A 22,858-nucleotide genomic window follows, 5' to 3' on the forward strand; every position below is an offset into this window, starting at 1 on the left:
AATGTCCAAAATAGACAAACTCCTAGAGACAGAAAGGTTACTGATTGCTAGGAGATGGAATGGGATATAGGAAATGACTACTAATGGACAGTTTCTTTTTAGGGTGATGAAAATATTCCAAAATTGATTATAGTTAATGGCTGCGTAACTCTCTGAACACACTAAAAACCATTTGACTATATATTTTAAATGACTAAACTATATGGTATATAAGTAGTATCTCAATAAAGCTAATTAAGGAAACTTAAATGATGCTTGGAAACTGCTTCAAAATAAATGTGGACGATTTAAGGAAATGAAAAGATATCCCAAGGTCACTGACTGAAAGTCTACATATAATAAAACAATAAATCCCAAGTTGAGCTACAGACTTACTGAATTCCTATCAAGTACCCAACAAGTTATTTTTCATTGCTATAAACAAGATTACTCTAAAATTTATATGAAAAGGCAAAAGAACCAGAAGAACTAGAACAATCTTAACAAAGAAGAATAAAGTAGGAAGAAGCATTCTGCCCCTATAAGACTTATTATAGGACTATAGCAATCAAGTGTGGACCTGGAAAAGAAATGTATGACACAGGTCAACAGAACAGAATAGCGCACCCAAAAAAAGACCAACACAAATGCATTCATTTGATTTCTGACAAAGGGTCAAAAACAATTCAATAGAGGAAGGGTAGCTTTCCAACAAGCAGTGCTAAACAACTGGATATCCAGAGGCAAAAAAAAAAAAAGACTCTACCTAAACCTCACAACCATATCCAAAAACTAATTCAAAATGGATTGTAAATTTAAATATAAAATACAAAAGTTGAGAACTTATAGAAGATAACACAGGAGAAATCCTTTAGAACCTAAGCAAAGGGTTGTTGGACATGGCATCAAAGGCATGCTCCATAGAAGAAAATAAACTGGACTTCATCACTATTACAAATATTTCCCTGAGATGAACCAATTTGAGATATAATACATATAACATGGAAATGCCATAATGAAACTCTCTTTATCTTAAACAAAAATGTCTTTTTTCAAAATTGGAGAATAGGAAGGTTAAAACAGGTCCTGTCTGGGGGTTTTGGTACCAGTGATAGGGTAGAAGATATAAGGAAAGGGTGTGGGACGGTAAATCTGAGCGTGAATATTACGTACTCGTGTATGAACATGGAAAAAAAATGAGACCTACTGAAACTTCTAAGAATGGAGGGGAGATAAAGGAAAATAATGAATGATGGAGGAAGTAATTTCACTAAGAAATATTGTAAGTACTTTTGTAAATGTCACAATGTACTCCCAGTACAATATGATAATTGAAAGTTTCCCTGAAAAAGACTTTAAGATAAAAAGTGTTAAATGAAATGATAATTTGATCAGTCTACACTGCTTATATAAACTAAGAGAAAATATCTGCAATGATACTTAACAAAAAGTCTTAAATCTAGACTATATAAAGAACTCTCAAAGCTCAATAGTAGGGCTGGTGGAGTGGTTCAAGCAATAGGAACACCCACCTAGCAAGTATGAGGTCCTGAGTTCAAACCCCAGTGCCACCAAAAAAAAAAAAAAAAAACCTCAATAGTAAAAAAATATATCCTAGGGCTGTGGGTCCCAGCTACTCAGGAGGCAGAGCCAAGAGGATCACAGCTAGAAGCCAGCCCAGGCAGAGTTAGCTGAAGATTCTATCTGAAAAACTGAAAGCAAAAAGGATCAGTAGTATGGCTCAAGAGCAAGCATGTCCTGTGTTCAAACCCCAGTATGGGGTTATCAGCCATCAGAGAAATGCAAATTAAAATTAAACTATCACAGTTGAAATTTTAAAATAGCAATACCAATCTCATACATTACTGATCTCCATGTAAAATGGTACAGTCACTCTGAAAAACAGTACAGTTTGGAAATTATGCTCCTCCCCCAACAAGGCCTCACCCTTGCTAGGGTAGTAGTACTCTTATTACTGAGCTACATCCCTGTAGGAGTTTGGAAGTTTTTAAGGAACTCAATATGCTCTTACCATACAACCCAGCAATCTCATTCTTGGACATTTCTCAGAAAAATGAAAACTTCGGTTTAAGTGAAATCCTGCACACAATGTTCGTAGCTCCTTTGATCTTAATAACAAAACACTGGTATATACCAAAAGCCCTTCAACAGGAGAATGACTAGACAAAATATGTCTACTATATCACCATATTCCATTCTGGAAATGACAAAACTATAGCGCTAGAGAGCAGGTTGCAGGGGACGGGGGATGGTGAAGTATGAATTTAAAGGGGTGGCAAAAGGGTTTTCCTTTGCGGTGATTCAATAATTCTGTATTTTCCTTGTGATAGTAGTTATATAAATTTAAATATGAGATAAAATTGCATAGAAATACACACACACACAAATGATTACAGGTTAAAAAATGGTAAGAACTGTGTAAATGTAGTAGTCTGGTTAACAGCAATAAACAAATGCTAACTTTCTGGTTTTGCGGGGGGGGGGGGGGTGGTGTGTGTGTGTGTGTGTGTGTCTGGGGTTTGAACTCAGGCTTCATGCTTCCAAAGCAGGTGTGCACATATTTATACCAAAATATTAACAGCAGCTCCTCTTATTTTTATTCCTATTTTTGTTAACATGCATTTCAAGTCTGTAAAATAAATTTCTTACATAAAAGAATTTTTATACCAGGTGTGGTGGTACATACCTGAAATCTCAGCACTGAGGAAGCTGAGGCAGGAGGATCTTGAATTCAAGGCCAACCTAGGCTACACAGTGAGTTCAAAACCAGCCTGAATTACATAGTGAGATCCTGTATCAAAAATAAATAAATAAATAAAGTTTTTGGCTGGGTATCAGTGACTCACACCTATAACACTAGCTACTCAGGAGGCAGAGATCAGCATGGCCAAATAGTTCTCCAGATCCTATCTTGAAAAAACCATCACAAAAAAGTAGAGTGGCTCAAGTGGTAGAGCACTTATCTAGCAAGGATGAAGCCCTGAGTTCAAACCCCAGTACCTCAAAAAATCAAAAAATAAAAATTTTCTAAAGACACATTCTCTTTGTCTTACTCATTTTTTGAAAAGGTAGTACTGCAGGAAAAAAATTAAAACACAAAAAGAACCCTATTGTTACTTCCTCTAAAAATACACTGCTTAACTAATTTGAAAATATTTCACCCAGACATCCAATCTGAATCTCACCTAATTACATTTCACCTGAATCTTTTTCTAAAATTAACCAAAGGAAGTCTGCTAAGACAGATTTATAATCAGCAGTTAAGTTACCATTATAGTAATCTTCACACAACAGAACAAAAGTGTATAGTCAAGATACCCTAAGATGTTTTAATAAGTCCAGATGGGTTTACATTAGGAATTTTGCCTAAACTAGGCATAGTGCCACGTACCTACAGTTCTAGCTATTCAAGAGGCTGAGGTGAGAGGATCACTTGAGCCCTGGAGTTGAGGACCCCAACTCAACAACAAAAGAAAAAAAAAAAAAGAAAGAAAAGAAAATTTGCCTATTATTATGATTAATTTTACATTGTACTTTTCAAACATTTTATTAAAAAGCAGATACTAAAAACTTTATGATAGTTACAATACTATGCTGAAGAATTCAAATAGATGTGAATCTAAAAAAGTAACAAATCACTGAAAAAGAATACTTGTCACCAAGAATATTTCTCAAAATTTTGATTTAAATGTAATTGTTATCTAGCATAAATTATATAATACCCTTTCCCTCAGTAATCTGATTAAAGTAAGTGAACTGAACTAAAACTAAATTATTGTTGAAATAACAAGAGATTATCTGGGGGACCCTAGATAAGTCACAGTCTCTCAAGCTGTTTCCTCATCTACAAACTGGAGCTTCCAGTTTCCAAAATCTTGTGTTCTAATATATTTGAGCCAAAATCATTCTAACGACAACTTTTGCATAAGACTATAATACATGATATTAGAGATACCAATTACATTCTAAATAACTTTCAAAGTTTAAATCATTTGAAGGAATTATTCTCAAAATATTAGATCAGGGTTTCTCAACACTGGCAGTACTGACATTGACCTGGGTAATTTTTTGTAGAGGCTATCATGTGCACTGTGGGATGTTTAGCATCTACCCATCAGAAGCTAGCAAAATTTCCCAGAAGGACAACCAAAAACTGTCTCCCAACATTGCCAAAATTACCTCTGTTTTGAGAACCACTGTGTTAAGATTAAAACGCTCCAAGGATTTTAAGACAGGAAGGAAGAAGACTGTTTCTGTTTTGTGATATAGGAGGAAAGACATAAAGTCTAGGAGTGTTTTCTAACAAAATGAAAAGATCCAATTGCAACTCAGATACTATAAAAGACACTGCACTCTTTTGTTTGAGGCTGACTAAAAAAAAAAATAATTAATCAAATATTGCTGTGTGTGGCCAGTGTATAACAATAAAAATAACAGTGTATGACATTGTAGGGAAAATCCACAGGTATTCTGTCTACACTTTGTTAAGCATCCTCAATAAAGAGGTCCAAAGGTTTTGTTTTTGTTTTGAGACAGTCTTGCTATTGTAGCCCAAACTGGCCTGCAACTCCAGATCTTCCTGCCTCAGCCTCCTGAGTGCTGGGATTACAAGAGTGGTCCACCACTCCAGCCCAAAAGGTTTTAAACAGAGATGAATGAAGTTAACATAATTCTGCTTCTTCCTAGCATTTTTGAGAAGGCTAAACTTTCAAGTTGCTTGCTATTCTTTAACCATTGAGAAAATCCACATGAAAAACACATCCACCCAGCAGCTAAATACTTATAAGCATCTATTTTGACTGAATACGGGTACAAATCCTATTAAAGTAACTAATATTGAGGTGTAGCCTCAAATCCATTATGTCTTTAAAAACAGATCAAAGAAATCCAACAGAAAAATTACATTTAAGCATAAACATTTCAACAGGTAATTAAAAGTTGGCACATTCATTTTTTAGCTCTTTAGTACTGCCTATAAAACCAACTCAGCCCTATTTTCCTCCAAACAGACAAATACCCAGTTTCATTAGTCTATTCTTGGATAGGTCACCAGACTGGGAATAAGAGACCCAGAGTCTATTCCCAGCTGCAAAACAAACTGGTAATCTCAAACAAATTATTCACTCAGGTTAAGATTCTACACCCATACCATGCTGACAACATTGAAAATCTGCCCAGAAACAAGCAAGAAACTCAGGACGTCCTCCTACACCTAAAGTAAAACTGTAAACAGATTTTTTAACAATCTAAAAATGTAAAAATCTGAATGGAATTTTATTTATAGAAACATTTAGCATACTTGAAACTGTAAAACTCTGAAGTGCCTTTACCACTGCCCTCTATAAAATTAGTAAGACAGTCTTTTGTAAATCACACCATGCCTGGTTTTGCAAAATTTTATCTGCAAACTGAACAAGTCATAATAAATATGCTAAACAAAAGGCCTGTTTTAAATTCAAGCTGTGGGGAAGGGCTTCAACTTTGCATGTCTTAACTTTAGCTTTTCGTTCAGTATACAAGTAGTTATTTCCTGGCACCACTGTAAAAAGTGCTACGCAGTCGAGAGCAAAAGTGTCCCACAGCTTAATTCTGCAAAGGCCTCAGAACCATTCTCACCACTAAACATGCAGGTTTTGCTAGGGCACTCAATAAAAGGTTAGGCATACATTTTTTTCTCTTGTCTAGTAGACCAAGTTCCAAGCCTGACCTTTTCGCGGACCACAAAACCGTAGTAAAGTACAATGCAGCCCGCTACAGGACTTATACAAACGACCTGGGGAGAGGGAGGTCCATTGGGCTTCGGCAGCCCGGCTGCCAGGCAGACACTTGTTGGCTTCCGAGGAGCACTGACGGAGCTCCCCATCGCGCAGTGGGCTGCGGAGCTCGCCCGGAAGACGCGGCGTCGGGGGCTGCGGAGGCCGGCGCGCGGCCGCCCTGAAGAGTGCTGGCTTCAGGACGCCCCGCAGCGCCTCCTGCCCAGGCGCATGCCTGCGCGCACACGCGCTCCCCACACACAACAAAAGGAGGCCGTGGGAGCCGAGTGCAGAGTTGTTTGCACGCTCTGCGAAAGCCCCTCCTCCCGGCCCCTCCGCGCGCCCCGGGCCCGCTCAATTCTGGGAGCGCGCGCGCGAGACCCGAAGCACCCCACCCCCAACCCCGCCCCCGGCTCGGCTCGGCTCGGCTCGGCTCGGCTCGGCTCGGCTCGGCTCGGCTCGGCTCGGCTCGGCTCGGCCCGGCTCGACTCGACTCGGCTCGGTTCGGCTCCGCTCGACCTACACCAACGCAGCTCCCCGCCGCTACTCGGCGGGCGCCCAGACCAGCGCAGGCTAAGTCCTGCGGTGTACCAGATCAGGTCTGGTCAGGGGTCCAACACCCGGAACACGAGGGCTCCCGCCTACTTCCCAGGTTTCCTAAGAAATAAAACTAGGCTTCATTAGCCTTGGTAAAAATCCGCACCCCTAACAACCACAGCCTGTTTAACCCTCTCTTCCTTACTGACCACACATCACAAGTATTCAACAGAACACAACCTTTAACATCACACAGCCTGCTCCTTAATCCTTCCTTACTTCTCCATACCTTCATTTACTCATTTTAGTTTTACCTATTTTCCCCCTAAAGAACTTTAAACCATCTTTCTATTTTACTCGTTTGAAATTTACCTTTCTAATATCAACAAGCTTCGTAATTCTCTGCATGAATGACATCTCCCACTTAACTATTCAAAATCTCTCCAAAAGGAACTTTCATCATTTTTATCAGTTCCTACCAAACCAATTCATAAATAACTTTCTCAAACACTGCATTTTTCTATTCATTCATTCCCTCAAAAGTAATACTTTTCAGATAAACACACAAATTTACCTCTAACTGTCCTCAAATTCTGTGAACCTATTCCCTACAGGCCATGAGCCACTGAAAAACCTACTTTCTAAGCATGCTCCCCCATAACTTTTTTTTTGGGGGGGAAGGTAGTGCTGGGAGTTAAACCCAGGTCCTCACAAATGCTATGCAAAGTCTCTACCACTAGTTACACCCCAACCCCACCAAAACTTGACATCAGTCTTTCCAAATATGGTCTAGCAATTCATTTGAACCACTCATAACCAAGGATTATCAGGCCTATTTCCCTAAAGACTAATTATAAAACCTAATCAAATGAAGAAATTCTCTCTACCATTATTTGTATTTACACAAACAAGTCTATACATAATGACAAACACATGTTCAAGATCCTGCAGAACAAGTGTGTGCTTCATTCTAATCCTTTGGATACTGGCTCCTCTCAAATTTACAAAGGAAAGCCCTCCATGCCAACCTAGATTTTTAGGCATCCAACCCCTATCTTGAAGTCAATTATCTGTATCAAATTATATACTTATCACTTAAAATATACCTCTTTCCATTTCTAAAATAATCCTCCCCAACACCTTCCTTAAGATATCCATCTTCATCTAACACACACAATTCACCCAAATATTCAGAACATACCCCCACTCCCACCTGCCTGTCTGAGGCAGGTCCTGGAAACAATTCTAGACCACATCAGGAGGTTGCTGTATGTTACCACTGAGTTTTGTGAGCTGAGATCTGGGAACACATTCAGTGGTTGAAGTACCTGCCTAGTATGTGCATGACCCTGGGTTCCATTCCCAGCACCCCCCCCCCACACACACACAGTTTTGTGAACTAAGCAAGGTGATATCCCTCCGCCTTCTTAAGCATTCAAACTCTTGGTTCTTTCTTACTAAATCTGGTGAGTGACTAGATGAAGTTAAGAAAGAATGCCACAGGGCTAGATACTAGAACTAATCCTGAAGAAAGCTGCACTGGGATGGAACACCAATACTATGCATTGTGTGCCTTTGTCATAATTTTCTCAGTGCCATTTCATGTTTCTCCCTCTAAAACATGAACTAACATCAAAAACAGATCTAAGGCTGGGGGCATGGCTCAAGAGGTAGAGCACCTGCATAGTAAACCACAGGCCCTGAGTTCAAACCTCAGTACCATCAAACAAACAAAAAAAGACTGACCTGAAAAGGGAAGGTAGGAAGGTATTCTTTGCTCTGAGGTTGAAGGTTAGTCACGTAAGGAATATAATGCAAATTATATTAGGGAGCATACAGCATTGGTCCCTTAATGGTATAAAAATGTCAGTTTCTGGAACCACAGCAAGGCACTGATGGACAATCTTAAAAACCATGTTGGGTAAGCACTTGAGAGTCAGATCTTTGATAGTACAAGGGAAAAGATGATAGAAAACAAAGTTTGACAAAAATGAATACTACTACAGAATGGGACAAGCTAAAGGTTAGGAGAAGAGATGCAAACAAAAGAGTAAGAGGTCTGGTCCAGGTCTTAAATAATCATCAATGAAAAATATGTGGACGATGATGAAGGTTTTTTTTTTTTTTAAAAGCTACCAAAGTTTTGGTTCAAGCTATATTTTGTCAAGACAGCTCCTTTAAAAATGTTCAATAAATGAAAAACCAGAACTAGATAAAAGCCAAGAAAGGATATTCTGAATTATGTGCTTGGGAAGCATCTATATACAGGTGAAAAGGGAAGACAAAGCAAACTCCTAAGAACACTATGAAGATACATAAGTCAGGTATGGTGGCATGTACCTATAGTCCCAGCCACTCACTGGGAGAAGGATCAGGAAGGGGGAGGGTCTCTGTTTCTTGTTTAAAAAGAAAAAAGAAGGAAAAGAAATGAATCAAAGTCATGACAAGCAAGAGAGTAGAGGCCATTTTAGATCCCTCAGGATATCTCCTTCCTACCATTCATTCCATTCTTTCCACTTTTGACTTCTCATTATGTACAGTAGTTATTTCCTAGGTAAAATATTTTCTCTAATGCAAAGTACTCCTTCCCTCTTCATCTTACTTTTAATCACATTCAGGTCCACTGCAAACTCCTCATTCATTTCCAGTCCATTTTTCACTAATTTCTATTGGCTTGTTCATGTTCTATTGTCAACAAAATAACATCTTTTGCCTTCACCTCCACCTTATCTTTGATACCTTTTTTTAATAACTCATTTCTAACTCAAATATCTCTCAGCTGAATTTATATAAGCATATTATTATTCTAATCAGCACTATGGTTGCATCAGCATATGAATGGTTTGATTCTACAAGTATTATTTAGTTTATGAAACAACTGGTAAATGTAGCAAATCCATCTACTTCTCTGAATCCCCATGCCACAAATGGAATTTTATCACCTCTTTGCCTGGCTTGTTATGACCATTTCATCTCATCACAAGCTTGACTTTTCCTGGACAACTATGTCCCATGTTTAGCTCTACCATTCTCCTACTCCTTCAGCTTGATAAAAAGATGTTACTGCTTGTTACTTTCCAGGGCCACTCCCTTACTCTATCACTAAAAAAGCCTTGCAGTTCCAATTATTTACTTAAACAATTCTTCCTGCAACATCTACCAAGCTCTAGAGTAACTCTCCTATCTTTTTTTCGCTAATGTCTTCAATTCTGCTTTGTCCCATATTCAGCCAATATTCTCAATGACTTCAGTAATGGTTAAGAACTTTCTATACCCCAACCTTCCTCAGCTCCTAAACCTGGTATCTTACACTTCAGCTAGTCATAAACACTGAAAACCAGGCCATCAATTCCAAGTGCTCTGACTTCAGGCATGCCCTTTTTTAAACCACAACCATATGTATTCTAGTGATATACCTGCTCTCTTCTGCCATTTAGTTTCATTTATTCCCTAATAACTTAACCTTATCAGCCATTTCAGTGCTGCCCTCTGCAGAATACCATGACCTTCCATTGTACTCTCTACATGTGTCTCCTCAGTGGCAGACAACTCCATCATGTGTCCAAACCCACACACACTGGGCTTTGTTAAGCACCACCAAAAACCATGAAATCTTCCACCAGAGATTTATTCTAAATACAACTCTCCATCCCATTAACTAATCTAAATCATTTTCAAATTTAAATCTTTAATCCTGTCAAATACTCAATTCCTTCCATAAAGCCCCCTCAAATCACACCTTCTCTACCTGTAATCCTCTTTACAGCTTCTAAAATACTGTATCTTCATCCATCTGTTACTTCTTGCCTCCAGTATTGAAGAGTTGTTCTTCCTTCTTAAACTTTTTTTTTTTACAGTGCTGGAGATCAAACTCAGGGCCTTACACATGCTAGGCAAGGTACTCTACCAGTGAGCTACATTCCTAGTCTAAACTAAACTTCTGTTTTTTTTTTTCCTTTTTCTTTTATTATTCATATGTGCATACAAGGCTTGGGTCATTTCTCCCCCCTGCCCCCACCCCCTCCCTTACCACCTACTCCGCCCCCTCCCTCTCCCCCCACTCAATACCCAGCAGAAAATATTTTGCCCTTATTTCTAACTTTGTTGAAGAGAGAGTATAAGCAATACTAGGAAGGAACAAGGGTTTTTGCTGGTTGAGATAAGGATAGCTATACAGGGCATTGACTCACATTGATTTCCTGTGCGTGGGTGTTACCTTCTAGGTTAATTCTTCTTGAACTAACCTTTTCTCTAGTACCTGTTCCCCTTTTCCTATTGGCCTCAGTTGCTTTTAAGGTATCTGCTTTAGTTTCTCTGCGTTGAGGGCAACAAATGCTAGCTAATTTTTTAGGTGTCTTACCTATCCTCACCCCTCCCTTGTGTGCTCTCGCTTTTATCATGTGCTCATAGTCCAATCCCATTGTTGTGTTTGCCCTTGATCTAATGTCCACATATGAGGGAGAACATACGATTTTTGGTCTTTTGGACCAGGCTAACCTCACTCAGAATGATGTTCTCCAATTCCATCCATTTACCAGCGAATGATAACATTTCGTTCTTCTTCATGGCTGCATAAAATTCCATTGTGTATAGATACCACATTTTCTTAATCCATTCGTCAGGGCTGGGGCATCTTGGCTGTTTCCATAACTTGGCTATTGTGAATAGTGCCGCAATAAACATGGGTGTGCAGGTGCCTCTGGAGTAACCTGTGTCACAGTCTTTTGGGTATACCCCCAAGAGTGGTATTACTGGATCAAATGGTAGATCGATGTCTAGCTTTTTAAGTAGCCTCCAAATTTTTTTCCAGAGTGGTTGTACTAGTCTACATTCCCACCAACAGTGTTAAGAGGGTTCCTTTTTCCCCGCATCCTCGCCAACACCTGTTGTTGGTGGTGTTGCTGATGATGGCTATTCTAACAGGGGTGAGGTGGAATCTTAGCGTAGTTTTAATTTGCATTTCCTTTATTGCTAGAGATGGTGAGCATTTTTTCATGTGTTTTCTGGCCATTTGAATTTCTTCTTTTGAGAAAGTTCTGTTTAGTTCACGTGCCCATTTCTTTATTGGTTCATTAGTTTTGGGAGAATTTTAAACTAAACTTCTTAATACAATTCTTACATTCATTGCTTCCATACTCTTCCAACCCTCTGAGAAAACCTCCATACACTCTGGTGTCTGAACTGCTGTCTTCAAGACCACAAAAGAAAAAGGGAAAGGAAGAAAGAAAAGGAAGGGAAGAGAAGGGAGGGTTGTGGGGGAGGACTGGAGGGAGGGATGGAGATAAAATATTCTATGTAAAAAATGTTATGACCCCTTATAACCCACCATGTGTTTGGCAAAGACACTTGATCTATCTACCTTGGTTTGTAGAGACATGATTGTACTCCATACATTCTTGCACTTGCTGGGTGTGGGTGGCTCATGCCTATAATCCCAGCTGCTTGAGAGACTGAGATAAGGAGGATCATAGTTCAAGGCCAGCCCAGGCTAACAGTTTTCAAGACCTCATCTTCAAAATAACCAGAACAAAACAGATTTAGGAGGTGTGGCTCAAGCAGTAGAGCGCTTGCTTTGCAAGTATGAAGTCCTGAGTTCAAAACAAACAAAAAACAAAACTTGTACTTGATTCTTGGTACAAGATTCTACTCTGAACTCTCTAGTTGCTTCTGTCTCAAAAATCTACTGCTCTTCTTCTTAGGCCGATTGGGTATTTTCCCAAGTTCTGTCCTGAAACTATAAATTCTCTCCCCATTAAGGTCTCATCACTTACCACTGCACCTACCTTTTCTTCCTCATGTGAAAATCTTCCCCCAACTAACAAAAATAATCTTTAAACCACCACCCTCCACTACAAACTAGATTATTCCTAAGGAATTAGCATATTGATTTCTTTTTAACTAGACTCGATTTACTGCTTCAATTAGCACTTCAATTATCAGTCCAAATAATTTCATAACCATCACCTCCCTACCAAATCCAGATTTAGTAGCTTTAATTATCAACTTAATGTATGTATTCCCAAATCTCTACTGGATCTCTTTCCTCAGCTCCAACCCAGTATTTTTAACTCTTGCTAGATAATAACCCCCCCTTTCCCCCACACTTCCATCTGGTGCCTCACACAGTGGTCAATGTGTCTTAAAACACCAAAATAACTCTGCTAACTAAATCAATTAATTTCTGTTAACAGCACCACAATTCTCAGTCATCCAGGTTATAAGCCCTAGACCTTCCCTTAGCTTTTCTTTTTCTTCACTGTTTCTCAAAAACCCATTTGCCATCAAAGCCTTTTATTTTTTTCATTTTGAGACAGTGTCTTGCTCTGTAGCTGAGGCTGATCTCCAACTCCTAAGCAGCCCAGGCTGGCCTCCAATCTCCTATCTCTGCTTCTTGGGTAACAAGGTTACATATGTGTACCATCACGCCTGGCCATTTCCATTCTTTCTTTGAGATATTTCTTGTATCTATTCCTTCCTTTATATTCCCACTCCCATTGTGCCAACTTAGATCCTCAAATACTTAACACATTTTCCATACCTTCTATCTCTGTCTCCCAATTACCAAGTTCTCCTCCATGGGCTACGGGGGGTGTTAGCATTTTTAAACCTCTTCATTTCCCCATTTGAAAATCATCAATGGCTCCACAGTGAATCTTGAGTCAAATTTAAAAGCCTTAGACTTCACAGAAAGAGAAATTGTTTAACTGTCAAACAATCATGGAATGGATAAATATACTGTGGTATACTCACACAATGGAATTCCAAGGAGGAGTAGCTCAAGTGGTAGAGCACCTGCCTAGAAAGCATGAGGCCCTGAATTTAACTCCTAGTACTACAAAAAATTAAGGAAAGGAATGAACTACTGCTATATGCAACCTTAGAGGAATCTCAGAGACATAATGCTGAGCAAAAGAAACCAGACAGAGATGTATGATTCCACGTATATGAAGTTACAAAAACACAGAACTACTGTTATGATAGAGGTCAGAGCAATAATTACTGTGGGTTGGAGGAAACATCAACTTGAAGGTGACACATTACAGAACCTTCTGGGATGTTAGAAATGTTTTGTATATTGAGCTGGGTGGTGGCTACATAAATGTACGCTTAAGAAAAATCCATTATCCTGAAGGGAAAAGGAAGAAAAAAAATTCATTACCCCATACTTTTAGGACTAGAGTATTTTACTGTGTATATCATATCTCAATATATAACATTTTAAAAATCAATTGTCTGGATTTTGAGATCTTCCACCTGCTATTTTCTAGCTTTATTTCTCTACATCCCTCAGCATGAGCTCTAATTAATCTAAACCACCAACCCCGAAACATACTCAATACTTTTCTCACTGACACTCATATTACTCCCTCCTCTAGGAATGCTATCCTCACCGTCCTGCCTACTATAATCCTGCTTATTCTTCAAGGTCTAAGCTACACAGCAATTGCTCCACAAAGCCCACCCTCACCAAAGCTGTCCTAACACTTGTGTCGCAGTCAGAGCACATGCATTTTTGTCCCAGATGAATTCATGAAGAACACAGACTGTGCCACATATAAACACGTGTCCTGCGTGTATCCTTCACATTGCTTACCATGGAACTTTGCACATGGTATACAAAAATATTCCCTAAGCCAGCAAATTCTGGCAGCTGATAAAGCACCCTGTAATCTATTCCCTCCTTCTCATACCCATCCATTATTGTCTCTACTCACAATTCATTCCAGTTTACATATTTAATCATTCAACAAATAATTGAGCACCTAGTACATGAAAGAAGCTGTACTATCTACTCTGATGTATCCCCACTATACTATCCAAAAATACAATGCCATTTGAATTTTTCTAGTCATTCCAGTCTCTCTACCTCCCTTCATTTCTAATCTTACTGCTACCCAACTAATTCAAGCCCTACTTGGTTTATCTAGGAGCCTCCTAACTAGTCTTCTCACCTCCAACCTTACTCTACCACCACACTGTCCCCAATTCGGTATGGTACAGCTATTGTCAGACTAAATGATCTAGGGCTGGAGATAAAGCTTGGTAGTAGAGCTCTTACCTACTGTGTACCCTGGGTTCAATTCTCACTATTGCAAAAGAAAAATATATCATATATATTTGTACATACATACATATAGAAAGACCTTGGCTCAATTCTCTACTCAAAAAGTTCAATAGCTATACATTAATGATACATACTAACATACTTTAATCCTGTTAACATATTTTAATCCTCAAAACAACCCTTGTCAGAAAGGTATAATGATCATTAATTTCCTGATGAGAAAACTGAGACTCGAAAAGCAAGTAATTCCCCATAATCATAGGAGTGGATAAATAGAAAGGCCAAGACTAAAACCCAGCTTTTGTTTGCTTACTATTCATACCACTATGTCCTATCAAATACAAACTACTTAGCTCACCTTTAGAGGTCATCCATTTTCTACCCAATCCAAACTGACTCTTCCTACCTTTTATCATATTATGCCCTATTCATGAACTCACTCTCTCTTCCAAACTATAGGTTGTGATGAATTATTAATTACTCATGAAATCAGTATAACAGATAACAACTAGCTTCTTCCCCCACCTGCCAGCTTTGCTTTCTTGTTTTACATTGTGTTTTAGAATACATAAAATCCAAGCTCATCAACATGTAAGGATAGTCACTGTATTATGAAAAGTTTTTACACACATACAAAACTTCTCCAGTGCTGGCATGTGCCATCATTCCAGGCTTTCAAATTCCACACCTATGATATTAAAATGCAGTTCCAGGTTCTCCCCTAGTCAACTATGTTCTCTACTTTGTAACTTCACTAATACTGAATATTTTTTTATGCTACACTTGTGATCGTACCATAGGTATTTGTGTACAAGTCTAGCTTTGCCAAAGGATTTATTCCTGGCTACATCAAACAATGCTATTGCATATAACCGATGCACATTTTATGTCAAATAAAGAAAATTCATCCCAACATTTTCTGAAACCCTCAACTATAAATCACATCAATCCTACTAATTCCAAACTTAATTTTTATCCTTCAAACAGCTTTGCCATCTTCCTCCTCAAAACAGCCCTTTCAAACAATTTTCTTTACCTTCCATTCTTCTCATGCTTTCTCCAAACATAACCTATTTTAATAATCTTCTCTTCTTTACAATCATCCATCACTTTCTTCCCTATCTGCTTATCTTTCACTTTAAATTCTAGTTCCCTAACATCCATATTGATTGATCTTAAGTTCTTCAAAGAGATTTTTCCTTCTTCATTTTCTCTTCAACTAGATCTCCTCCAATTATTTCAATTCATTTCTAGTACACATATTCTTATCAGCACCATTACATCCTGTATAGACAAGTTATAAATAAATAAATAAATGAAATAGAAACAGAAAATATACAGATAATTCAGACCTTCTACATTATCTCAAATGCCTTCTCATTCACTCATTTATCCAACGAGCATACATCCATCCACTGGACACCTGCCCTCAGTTCTGTCTGTTCTATTCTGTAATTCAGAAAGCAGCTCTGAGAAAAGAATACAGGAAAATGCCAGGATAACAGGGACAAGTTGACTCATACTCTTCACTCACAAAGACCAAGGAATATGCAGGGTACAGACTAAGAAAAGGACAAACTAAAAGTTACACTGGACACAGATGGAAATAGACCACACAGTTGTTGCAATGGGCTCAACATCTAATCAACAAATGCAAATTTGAAAAGAAACAAACTAGTAGGAGTAGCTAAAATGAAAAAGGCAGAAAGCATTCAGACAAAAATAGATCCTGACTCTAGGTTCATTCTAAGGCTACGAGGGAAATTTGGAGCCATTTAGTTCTTCTCTAAAATCCCTGAGGAATTCTTTCAAATATCTAGCTAAAGTATGGTCTACTTAATCCTTTCCCCAAACCTTTGCCAATATTCTCCATTTTTCCATTCTCTGAACTCCTATAGCACTTTAGTCTGCAAAACTCATTTGTGAACTTAATCATAAATGTATCTTGCTGAACCATAATGAAATCATAAACAAACATACCCAGAATTTATTTACATATTCAAATCTGTGAATAAGAGGACTTTATTTATTTGTTTATTTATTTTTATAAGAGGACTTTAAAATGGACATTTAAAATGGGGACTTATCACTTATTTATTCACTCCATCCATCCAACCATCCGATACAGTCAACCAACACTTATTGAGTACCTAACTAATATGAAGTGGTCATCACTGTCAAAAATATTTCCAACTTCCTCTTTGGTAATGGTTTCCAAAGTCAGTTGGTAAGTCAATCAAGAAAATCATTTCCATTTCTTTGACTACTTAATGAAAGTAAAACTATTCTTTATTTAGTCTCTCTGATATTAACTGTCTTCAGCAATTTTTTTTGCAGTGAAACTAATAGTAAAGCTTATTAGGAAAGGAATACACTTTCAATAGACTGAATGAGAATGACAATGACAATGACTATCTTCAGTATTCTAAAACTTAAAAATCTTTCCAAGTAAAAAGACTTGTCACCATGAGCATTCCAGAATAACACCATGTCTTGTATTATTTATCAATGTGCCATCTAGCAGATTTCCAAACTCCTAATGAATAGGGACCATGTTTTACTCAACTTTATAAGACCCTTCTCAACAGCACACAAGAGGTACTCAATTAAAAAAAAAAAATTGTACTAAATGGTGCTAGGGACTCTAAGGTAGTTCAGAAAAAAGTGCCCCAAAAAAGTTCTCAACACCACTACTGAAAGTTACTACCAAAATACAATTCTCATCCAGAGATGTTTGTTTTTAAAAAATCAATTTTCTGAAATCTTACACTGTTACTGAATTATTTCACAACTACTTTTCCCCCCTAAAAGAATGTAAATACTGTAAATTCCTTGAGGGAAGAAACCTCATCTAACTCATTAATTATAAATTAATTGTTGCCCTAATAATGAATTAAATCAAGATTTGTTGGAGGGGGATTTATTTTGTTTTTTTGCTTTAAGACACAGGGTCTGGCTATTTAGCCCAGGCTGGCCTCGAACTCTCCATCTGTCTGTCTCAGCCTCCTGAGTGCTGGGGTTACAGGCATGTACCACCATGCTCAGTTTAAATCAGATTCTTAAAACAGCTAGAGAAGACAGGGCATGGTGGTGCACGCTTGGGGAGGCTGGCACACAAGAATCTCACAGGTCAGCATGGGTTACATAGTGAATTCAAGGTAAGTCTGAGCTTCCTACATAGCAAGACCCTGTCTAAAAAAAGAAAGGAAAGGAAAAGGAGAGAAAAGAAGAGGAGAATAAGAGGAAAAGAAAAAAGAAAATCCACATTAAAACCAGTGCCCTGCTCCAGAACAGATTTACTCCAGATTAAACAAGCTTCAGATTAGAAAAAACAATTTAATCTCAACCTTTCAATGTTTCTGCAGGATTATTACAGTTCCATTCTAACTCATTCTCTTCTTCCCTTAATCAAAAGGCCCTCCATAGTCAGATATCCCTTCTGTCCTTCACTCTCTCAAACACACAGACATACCACTTTTGCCTACAATACTTCTACAGTAGTCAGCAATTTCATGCAGTCCACTATTATCACTAACAGTGAGTATTACCTTCTAGCAGTCACTCAATAAGTATTAAACTCACTAGAAACAAACTGTTGAGTTTCCCCAGAGATTAAATAGTCTCAGCTCTGAGCATGTCACAATTTAGTTACCATTTTGTAAAACAAAGAATAATTCTCATAAGCAAATACAAAATTTAGTAGTACAAATCTACATGTTAAAGAATACTTTTGTTAAGAGTAAGAAAGCCTTTCAAGAGGTGCAGTTACTTAAACAAGACTTCCTAAAAGTAGTAGAACAATGTTAGGGGAATATAATAGAGGAGGTGAACTTGTTCCATGTATAGAATTATCACAATGAAACCCCGGTACTATTAAGACATGCTAATAAAAAAGAAATGGAGCAGTATCTTTCTATCCCCCTCCATGTCCATCACGCTGACATGCACCCCATATACAAATTTCAAAACCACTAATACTTTATAACTGTCCTAATAAATGACCATCATAGTTTTTCCCCCACATCCCCATTGTATTAGTGACTTAAATATGTTCACTTCCATATAACTACCATAAATCTGTCTTACCACTAGAAGGTAATTCTTCACATCAGCTATATCAAAATATCCTCAGATTCTTTATTTTTTTCTTCAGCAACCCTTCCCTCCCCCCAAATTGTCACCACTTCCATCAAATCCTATCCCTCATTTTCTTCCTCCCCGTATCACATTTCCATATCCTTCTTCCAGCCCCTAAAAAAACAAAAACCACAGGTCCTGGTTAATCCATTCCTTGTTAAAGACAAGAATTGCAGCCAGGTGTCGTGGGGCGTGCCAATAATCCCAGCACTCTAGAGGATGAGGCAGAAAGATTCCTGAGACCTTGTTTCAAAATAAATAAATAAACAGAATTCCCATAGAAGCCTGGAAAGAACATCCAGGGGTCATTTTAATACATTTCTAGATTCCATGCACTAATACTCTCCAGAAGAATGTCAAAAAATACTGCAGCCTGGTTACTAATTCCAAAATGAACAATTATCACTGTCAAGCAACTCCTCCTCATCTCTAACCAGAGAATTTAATGTTGAAAAGATAGTGTTTCCTACAACAGTCTTCCTTACGTCCATCCAAACTTCCCGTTATCATCTCACCCAGTATTTCCAGCCTAATTCTAAATCCTTCTCTCTACTTCAGCAGAGTCCTCCTAGTCTGAAGTCTCTCTCACCTAACAGAATGGGGGAAGTCAAAAGATACAGCCTAAAGTTGTTGGGCTATAAAACAAAGTTTTAAATCTATTATTTAAAGATATAAGAAATCAAATAAAAGAACAAAAATAATAACTATAGAGATCACAAAAGAGGAGGAAAAAGAGGGTAATGCCAATAACACCAATTCTGACTCCTTGATAATGTCATTTTAATAAACCAAGAACTACTGAAGCCATGCATGGTGGTGTCTGCCTGTGATTCTGGCACTCAGGAGGCTGAGGCAGGAGAACAGTTTGATACCAGCCTGGGCTGCATAACAAGTTGGAGGTCAAACTGGGCCACATGGTGAAACCCTGTCTCCAAAACAAAACAAAACAACAAAAAAAAAAAAAAGGCATATGCCTACCATTTAGAAACCTGGAGAAAAGCATAAATGGAGAAGTCAAAAGATACAGCCTAAGACACAGCAATGGACAGGTAAGAGAGGGAAGCTACTGATTATCATTTTAAGTCCCCTCAGAACAATTTTTAAAATTATATAATGTATTACTTCATTATCTAAAAGGTGAAAAAAAACAATGTCATACTATGTTTAAGTGCATTACACTTACAACAGAAGAGCAAATATACGGTACTAGTGAGGTGAAGGGAGGGAAAACTTGCTCTCTCATACTGTGATGACAATAAAAACAAGCACATACACTAGGTAACAGAAGCAAGCCATTTTAAGGAGTATATCTAAATGTACTAACGAAAGTTTTCCAAAGTTTTAAAGTAACAATCCTGAATTATTTCTATAGGAAAATATGCAATAAAAGAAATCTCCTCTCTACATTAATGCTATAAATTAGCATCCTTCCTTAGAGCTATTTGCTAATTGAATGAATGAATGAATTTTCCCTTTCCCCTCCCAAATTTTGCTCCATCGTCCCCATTTATATCTTCACCTTTGACTATCATGAAGATTTTTCATACTTAACATACGTATTACCCCATCTTCAGTTGAAGAAATATTACAACATAGTGTGTATATAATATTTCCTAATAACAAAGGGTGAATAATATCCATGTAAATTTTAAGAACATGGTTCTCACCCAGAGTTCCCACTTGGAAATCATGTGTGGGCTCAGCAAATCCAAAAGAGAGAGCTTGGTTTAGTTCCTGAGAAAGAGATGCTAACTGTCCCTCCACTCTGGGTCTACAATCATCCAGTCTGTTAAAGTCCCCCTAGACCTCATGATAACCAGTCCTGACCTCCTTACAACGTAAGACCAAAACAGATATTCTGGATCCTCCATTCTGCATGCCTACATTTTGCTGGCAGATATATCTTCTTCAACACCATCATGTCTCAGTGAAAGGGTACATCAGGAATGGTGAATGGCAAAAGATCTCTTACCAACCCCAGAGGTATACAGAACCAGTCCAACAAACAAGACTCAAATGAGCTATAAATGGAGCCTCCAAAGGGACATAATGCATGGACTCCCCCCACCATTAATTATAATCTGTCTGCTGCAATCTAGGCTGAATAATATGGCACCAGCTCTTCTGGATCACATAAACTGGGCAGTGAAGAAGGAAACTGCCAAGCCAAGTAATTTCTGTTCCAGCATTTGCCTGGACAGTGTTCATCCACCCTCTGGTAAGTGACAATACTTCAAATTTGCTAAAATTCTCAACTCCTTGGACGCAAGAATCTCCAGAAGCTAGGCCCTTCCTCAAGGTCTGTTTCCGTGGTTTTCGTATTTACTAGTCCAGGGACTAAAAATGAGTGCGACCAAACTACAGACTAGGGTCGAAATTCTCAGCGACCCCAACCACTGCCGGGATCCACACTTACCAGATGTCATCTACTGAAGAGCCCAAACAGGTTCGGAACTAGGCCATCCTGGCCCATCTGGAATAACTCTGTAGTCCTTGGGCCAGCATTTGTTAATTATGCCACATCTGTCTATTCTATTATGCATTCCCTGCATCTCCTCTAATATTTAGCACTCCCTCTTGCTTCAAACGCTCGCCTTTCTATGCGCGGAAACTCCTATTTGCCTCCTTTCCTTGCTTTAGAAACGCTTCAGTTCTTTCCATAATGAAATACCTACCGTATCTGCACAATGAACACCCCCCAGAATCCTCAAGACTCCTCCACAGCCACCCCCTGCATTCCTCCACCTATCCGGCATCTTCCCTCCGGCCTCTCTCCCCGCTTTCACACTCCCACTGTTTCCTGCAAGCATTCCCTTTTCTCCAACCCCTGCCCTTCCCTTCTCCCAAAGAGCACTCTCGGGCAGCCACAGCGACCGAGGCCTGCGGTGCAGAACGCGCTGCACCAGGCACGGTGCACAAGAGACCTGGCGTCTCCCTGGCCTGCTCACACCCACAGCTGGCACCCTCTGGCCGCCCCACGCGAGCATCCCACGGCCTTCCCTACCTCTGACACCCCCCTCAGGCCTCGGAGGCCGCCAGCTCGCCTCCGCCACCCCCGTCATTATCCGTTCTCAATACCCCAACCCACCATCCTTGCCCTGCTTCCACTCGTTTCCCCCTCAGCCAGCCCTGCGCTGCCCTCGGCCTCGGCCGGTCGGTCCCCGGGCCGCCCCCAGCCTCGCCGCAGCTCGCTCCCCCCCCGGGGTCAGGCCGTTACCGCCGCGCGCTCCCCCCGTGCGCCGCCCCCTCCCCCTCCCCCGCCCTCCCCCGGGCCCGGGCCTGCCAGGCCGAGCGTTTACCGCGGGCGGGCGGGCGCCGAGTCGCGCGGTCACGGACTGCAGGCGGCGGCAGCTCTAACCTTCCTACGGGCCTGGAGAGGAGGGGAAGGGGGGAGGGGGGAGAACTTTTGCTGTGGCAGCTTCGGCAACAGCTCCCACCCCTGCGCCTTTCTCCTCTTCCTCCCCCTCCTCCTCCTCCTCCTCTTCCTCCTTCTCTTCCTCCTCCCAGAGCAGTAGAGAAGCAGACATGCCGCGGCTAGAGCGCCGCCGCGGTCGCCGCCACTGCCGGCGCGGTGCATTGTGGGACGCCCTGCACACGGGAAGCGCTCGGCGGCGCCTGCCCTCGCCTGGCGCTGTGACCTGGCTGGAAGACCCAGCGTGGCTTCTATTCCGGCGCTTGCGTGTCACCAGCGCGGCGTGGCTGGAGAAGCTGGCACCCAGCCGCGGGCCCCCTGGATGGGCCCCAGAGGAAGGCGACTTGGGGAAGATCGGAACTAAGGAAACCGCTTTGGGAGGGGGTACTCCCCCCCTACAATCTCATGCTATGCCTGGAGCCCCGAGAAGTGGAGGACTCCTGGGTCGGGAGCGTTTCAGGCCCGGAAAAGTGTAAAGGGCGGGAACCTAAGTGAAAGGTTGTCTGCCAGAATTTCTTGGCTTTTTTGTTTATCGTCTTACCCAGCCCTCTGCCACCTCAAATGCCACCTTTTCCGGAAGATGCCCTGCGCCCTTGAAACTCGCAAAGCCTGTTAGTGTCTGCAAACATGTGCTAGGTGAGAGCGCAGGAAGGATCAACAGATACGGCCCTGGACCCTTTGGGGCAGGGTCTTGGTTAAGTTCACCTAGAACCTCAGCCTTGGGCTGTGTGGCAGCAAAGACTTGGTAATGAGCTATATAGAGCTAAGACTGCACAATTGTCTTGTCCTTTGGGGGCCCTTTAAGTGACCTTGGCCAAATCGTGATCACTTTAAGGATGCCTTCCTTCAACTAACGTTTATTAAGCGCCTTGAGGTGCCTGTGCCTACTGTGATGGCTTACAAGTTCTCATCATTGTGTCCCCACACTAGCACAAGGTCAGCCAGGTAACATAA

At 40.1% G+C, this 22,858-nt stretch overlaps 1 protein-coding gene across 10 annotated transcripts in view; it reads right to left on the minus strand.

Annotated features, from left to right (window-relative positions):
• Window positions 1-22,032, minus strand: part of Znf148 (zinc finger protein 148) — a 115,745-nt gene extending 93,713 nt beyond the window's left edge. For 3 of the 10 annotated variants that reach the window (XM_020184190.2, XM_020184186.2, XM_074073348.1), the window contains exon 1: window positions 21,792-22,032. The gene's annotated coding sequence lies outside the window, so the exon portion shown is untranslated. Of the gene's footprint in view, window positions 1-5,707; window positions 5,727-5,770; window positions 5,953-20,908; window positions 21,193-21,791 lie in introns of those variants that run through there. The other 7 variants (XM_020184188.2, XM_074073353.1, XM_074073351.1 and 4 more) reach the window with 6 other exon arrangements.
• Window positions 22,033-22,858: the final 826 nt, after the last annotated feature.

This window comes from Castor canadensis, chromosome 5 (genome assembly GCF_047511655.1).
Source record: "Castor canadensis chromosome 5, mCasCan1.hap1v2, whole genome shotgun sequence".
Classification (NCBI taxonomy): Eukaryota; Metazoa; Chordata; class Mammalia; order Rodentia; family Castoridae; genus Castor; species Castor canadensis.